This window comes from Neltuma alba, unplaced genomic scaffold, assembly GCF_004799145.2.
Source record: "Neltuma alba isolate B1F8T4 unplaced genomic scaffold, ASM479914v2 tig00012530_pilon, whole genome shotgun sequence".
Classification (NCBI taxonomy): domain Eukaryota; kingdom Viridiplantae; phylum Streptophyta; class Magnoliopsida; order Fabales; family Fabaceae; genus Neltuma; species Neltuma alba.
This window is the reverse complement of record NW_021636995.1, coordinates 73,299-79,298: the sequence shown is the minus strand read 5'-3', so window position 1 is coordinate 79,298 and position 6,000 is coordinate 73,299. Positions and strand designations below refer to the sequence as shown.

At 38.6% G+C, this 6,000-nt stretch overlaps 1 pseudogene; it reads left to right on the top strand.

Annotated features, from left to right (window-relative positions):
• Window positions 1-5: 5 nt before the first annotated feature.
• LOC114728285 (E3 ubiquitin-protein ligase hel2-like) lies at window positions 6-3,371 on the top strand (annotated as a pseudogene).
• Window positions 3,372-6,000: the final 2,629 nt, after the last annotated feature.

The window sequence follows — 6,000 nt, the reverse complement described above, 5'->3', positions numbered from 1 at the left end:
CAAGGGAGGGTAAGGTGGGTTCATACTGGTACCATGAAGATACAAATGCTTTTTTTGATGATGTGGACCACTACAAGATGATCAAGGCCATGTGCAAGCTTTCATGTAGTGTATGTGACAACATGGAGGAGCAAGCACCTGATGCCTCAAAGCGTCGAGCAAGGTTTAGGAATATAGAACAGCTAAAGGGTCACTTGTTCCGCTATCACAGGTTGCTCATGTGCAGTCTATGTTTGGAAGGAAGGAAGGTAACACTCGCATATTTTGCATCTTAGAGGAATTTTGGGTGTTAGTTTCTGAGTTTTTGTTTCCCTTTAAATATTGACGCTGAAGATTTTTTCTGTGATGCAGGTATTCATTTGTGAACAAAAACTATACACTAGAGCACAGTTAAATCAGCATATAAGCACTGGTGATTCTGAGGTGGATGGAAGCGAGAGCGAGAGAGGTGGTTTTATATGGGGCATCCTATGTGTGAATTCTGCCGAACCCCATTTTATGGGGACAATGAACTATACACTCATATGTCGACAGAACATTTTACTTGTCACATATGCCAAAGGTAACATCTTAGCTGACCATCTACTTTGTTAGATCTCATATTAATATGCTGGATTTAAATGTTATAAATGTAATCTTGAAATGTATACTTTTTGGTGCAGGCAACATCCAGGACAATATGAATATTATAAGAATTATGATGACTTAGAGGTAAGATATATAACTGTTGGTCTTCCTTTTAGCCTCAGAGTATATGGCTAAATCATTTGAACTCTTGAGTATTTGTGTAAACAGACCCACTTCCGTCAAGAGCACTTCCTATGTGAAGATGAAGCTTGCCTTGCTAAAAAGTTCATTGTATTTCAATCTGAAGCAGAGATGAAGGTGATTATGTGGACCATTTTTTCCTCTAATTTTTTTGGTCCTAATAATTTATTTGGTACATGTTTGTTATACATGCATAGTCGGATGATTTTAAAACTGGACAGATCATATGATTCATTGTCAGTAATGATTGAACTAGTGAAGTAGTGATATCTAAATATAGATTCTTTATTTTTGCTGCGGGCTTACCCTTCCATTCATTTTTAACACTAATTTTTCCCTGCTTGCCTGTTGCTTAGAGGCATAATGCTATTGAACATGGAGGGCGAATGTCAAGGTCAAAACGCAATGCTGCTCTTCAGGCATGTCCTCCTCGACTTAACAATTTTTCCTGTGAATTCTTGTTTATCTTGTTTCTCATTCGTTCTGGAATTACCGGTTTGAATTGTCAAATAATTCGATTTTGTCATCCTTTTATTCTCTTACATTGGCTTTTATTCTTTCCCCTGAAGATTCCAACTAGCTTCCGATACAGACACAGTAATCAACAAGATCAACGGCGTGGAAGAGGTCGGACATTTCGTCGTGATCCTTCTGAAAGTGAACTTTCTTTGGCCATTCAAGCCAGTTTTGAGACAGCAAGTGCAGAGAGCACAAGTCATGATCTAGCTACATCAAGCAGTGGACAAGTTGCTCTTGGTTATGGGGACTTTGATAATGAGCCAGGCATTCAATCATCTGAATCCTTAGCTACATCAAGTTCTGAATTGCCTTCAAGATACCTCCAAGCCTTGGGACAAAATTCAAGGAGTTCACCATTGGAAGATTCCTCCTCCTTCCCTCCACTTCCCATAGCATCAATCAATGGCCAAGCAAAGCCCAAAAATGAATCTGAAGGTTCATCTAGCAATACTATGGCAGCACATTTGCGTCGACACAGCAACAGAAATGTATCTGCTCTTAACCCTGCTAATGGATGGCCAGTTGCGAGTCGTGGATCTGTGCAGTCATCAAGTAATCCTATGCAATCTAAAAAGTCAACAAATGTTGCTTCTGGAGTGTCAGGTAATTCCAGTCAGACAAAGACTGTCATTAATCGTGGGCTGGCACCTTCAACCTATGCTAGTTCTGTCCAGACTACACAGAGAACTGCTCATGGACATTTGTCTCCTGGCATGTCAAGGGAAATACGTGACAATGGTAGAATTGTTCATTCTGTTTCTGCTCCAAATCTCATCGAAAGTAGTCCTTTGCAGTCGGAACCCTCATTTTCTGATTTTCCTCCAGTATCTGCTACAAAAGTCAACAAGCTGCCTGCAACTAGCCAGTCTTCGACGATGACAAGTGCGGAGGGTGTTGATTCTGCTGCTAATAAGTCCTTGGTTGAAAAGATTCGTAGTGCTCTTGATTTTGATCAAGATAGATACGCCATTTTTAAAGACATCTCTGCTCAGTATCGCCATGGAATAATAGATACAGGAACATATTTGGATTATGTGCAGCAGTTTGGCTTGTCTCATCTTGTACTTGAGTTAGCTAGGCTGTGCCCCGATCCACAGAAGCGGAAAGAACTTGTTGATTCTTACAATGCGAGTTTGCAAAGAATTGCTTTTCAAGAAAATGATTGGGGTGGCAGTAGTATCCATCACAAAGATGGCAAGGTCTCCAAGAAAGGGAAAGGTAAAGGTAAAGGTAAAGGGAAGTCTATAGATGTTGAAGAGAGACACTTTAAGGATAATTTAGAAGATAGCTTTATAAGCACTGTACGTCAATTACAGTTGAACCATAAACCTTCGGAAGAGAATGCAGAGGTCCTATCAAAGGGTGATTACCGTAGTGCCAGAGGTAAGTCGAAAATTTTGGCTGATGAACAACTGATTGGTACAAATTCTCGTAGTGTAGCCAACCCAAAGCATGCTGAGCAGAGTGAAGCATCACTTGGCAAGATTCCTAACCAAAGGAAAGATGAGGGGGCTGGTGGGAGCAGGCAACGCAAAAAAGCTTCCAAGTTCATTAGAATGCGCCTCGGTGATGGTTCTGTAGAAGCATTGTTGGATCTTAGGAGTTCAAATGCCGGCTCAGATCCTGGATCAACAGAGGCCTTGGATGGTAATAAAAGCGATCCTGGGGGGCTGCCTGTGCGAGGTGTCTGGCGGAATGGAGGAGGTCATAAACTCTTTTCCTAGTTCTTTTTCTTAGTCTTGGGAAAGCGAAGGATTTCGTATAGTTGAGTTGGCCGGCAAAGGAACAACAGTTGAAATGAACAGAAGAAATCCAGAAAATTTAACTTGTATCCAAATGGGGTAGAATTTTTGGTTCAGCGAAGTCGTGAATTTCTGGCATGTTGAATGCGTAGTGTCATTTGCCTGCATGGGGGATTGGTTTTTGCTTGGTTCGACGTTATATTTTGATCAAGTGTTTATACTTCATATATACACAATGTACATGCGAGAGCACATTGGTTAGAGGCCAAGAGCTCTGTTTTCTACTGTTTCTGTTGCTGACGTTGGGAGTCGTGATATTTTTTTTTTGGTTGGTGAACAGTACATGGTTTGAGCCCATCTTATCATATCAGAGTCATACGAGGTAAGACATCCTCACAAAGTCGTTGTGCAAAAACATCTTCAGCTTTTGTGGTGGCTCATCAAAAACACCAGCACCTCCTTTTGCTGAAAGCTAAGATTAGCTAAGCAATCTAGTGTCTACCCTGCTCAAAACCTCTCAACTCGTCACAATTTCTAACAAAATTGACACCATCTCTAATGCTTCCCAACATATTAACAACGGCAGTAGAATCACGCTTTCAACAATTAAACATCGGCACCGTAATCTGGTAGCCAACCACGGCTCTACTTTTATTGCTAAACACGCTCCTTATTTCCTGGCAAATCCTTTGATTCGCCTGTCATCGCTCCCCCGTTAAACAAGAAAATCCATCACTTACAATTTCTATTAGATAGCTTTCCTTTCGTTCAGGTTTTTCTTCCTCTCGGGCAACATTCCTCTGACTTTGATTATATAAATATGTGTGTGTGTGTGTGTAGAGCCTTCATTACATTCACACACACGTGGACACGCTGTAAAGCACCAATATTTTTTTAAAAAAAAAAAATGTTCGTATTCGAATGTGATTACTTCATGATGCGTACCCATATTATATCATTTATATAATTATATTTTTCGGAAAAAATAGTTCTATCTATATTCTTCACCTGTTCACCATTTTTATGAGCACGTTTTCAAGAAAATATGAAAACGGGTGCAGAGTACAATCAGGCATGAAACTTGAGAAAAAAAATTGATTGGCATCTTCTTGTCTATTCTATTTTTCTTTTCATCAATGGTGGGTAGTCGGAACGATATATTATAAATATGATTAATTAAATATCATATTTTTTCGTTCTTTAATAATATGGTCGTCTGTTTTCTTACGCTAAGATATCTGAGGAGAAATGTCAGTGGAAACTTTATGACTATGTTGATGCTTCAGGACATTGGCATTGGGAGAGATTTCAACACCTCCTTCCACCAAATGTGAATCTCCAAATTGCAACGACTGTACCCCTGACATCTAACGAGGGGCCTGACTCTTGCTACTGGGACTTAACACCTTCAGGACACTTCACAGTCGCTTCGGCCTATCATGACTCACTTCTCCTTGACTATAGTGAGCAAAGCAGTCTCTGGAAATGGCCTGGATTGCAATGAGCTGGTGAGAGCTTTTCTTTGGCTAGCTGTCAAGAGTAAGGTCCTGACCAATGACAAACGAATGCGGAGAGGCATGACAACAGGAGGAATTTGTGAGCTCTGCCTTACTGGAGTAGAAGACTTAGACCACATCCTACTCAATTGTCCTTTTGCGGTTTCCTGCTGGTCGAAATTGTTGACGCCATCCCAGGCTCAAACCTTCTATACATAAGGCCGCTTAAGGAATGGCTCTTTTGGAATTTGAATCCAAGATGCAAGGGCATACACTGGAGATTGATATTTGGAACTCTCACCTGGAAGTTTTGGGACAACAGAAATAAAAATATTTTCATGAATGATTCAGCTACACCTGAAAATATAATTATTTCCATCTGTACTCTGGTTAACTATATTACCCAAGCTAGAGATGTACTTGGACTAATTGATACAAGCGCCAAGCTGACTGCTTTTGTAATCTTCACATTTTGTTAGTACAATTCATTTCCATCCAAAAAAAAAGTGGTCGTCTGTTTTGGGGCTGGCGAAACATATATGCGGAGAGAACTGAGGCGGTGAGCGAGAAGACGTTATGATTTAAAAACAAAGCTTTGATCCCGTCATGTTATGTTGCCTCTGGGCCCTGGCTTGCCAACGACCCGGCAACCCTTCATAGAGATTTATCATATCCCAACACGAAGTTGCTCGGTGGTCGGTGCCAATTTTTTTTCTTTCATAATTCAATACATATCATAATCGTCCGTCTTCCACATAAATGCATTGTGGCCATGTAAAGAAAGGCATTGCATTTTTTCGTGGGTGGCTCCATATCTTGTTATTTACATTTCGGGCATATACTACCACCAGTCATTAATATAAAATCTTATTTGACTTTTATTTTGATTTTAAAAATAAAATCTCAATCCATTTTGTTTCTCATATTTATAATTTTTAAAAAAAAAATAGTCCTTGTAATAATGATAGTTCTAGCCAGTATATATTTGATTAGTAAGGATATTTTAAGAAAGACAATATCTATTTATTATAATTGGTTAATTTAACTTATTTTCTTAATCATTTTAAATTAGTCAACTAGTTCTTATATTTAAAATTGAAGATAGTAATATTGTATTCTTTTTTCGTTTCAGGGACACAATTTCATTCGTCGCTGGTTGGAATGTCCAAATATGATCGATTGAATGGAATACTCGTAGATACCTATAGTTTTTTTTAATTTTTAAGTCGGTATCTATGAGTATTTTCTTTATATTAAATCATTTAATTTTATTTTGTTACTACAATTGGTTTTTTTTATACGGTCTAATATTGTTAATAGAATAAATTTATAAAAATTAATGGTGTTAAAAATGTAAAATTAAAAACTTTAATAAAAAAATTATATAAATACTAAATTGAGAGAAATATGAGTACTTCAGTAATGATTTTCCAACGACTGCCCTGACTAGACGTGAAAGGCGCACTAATATCATG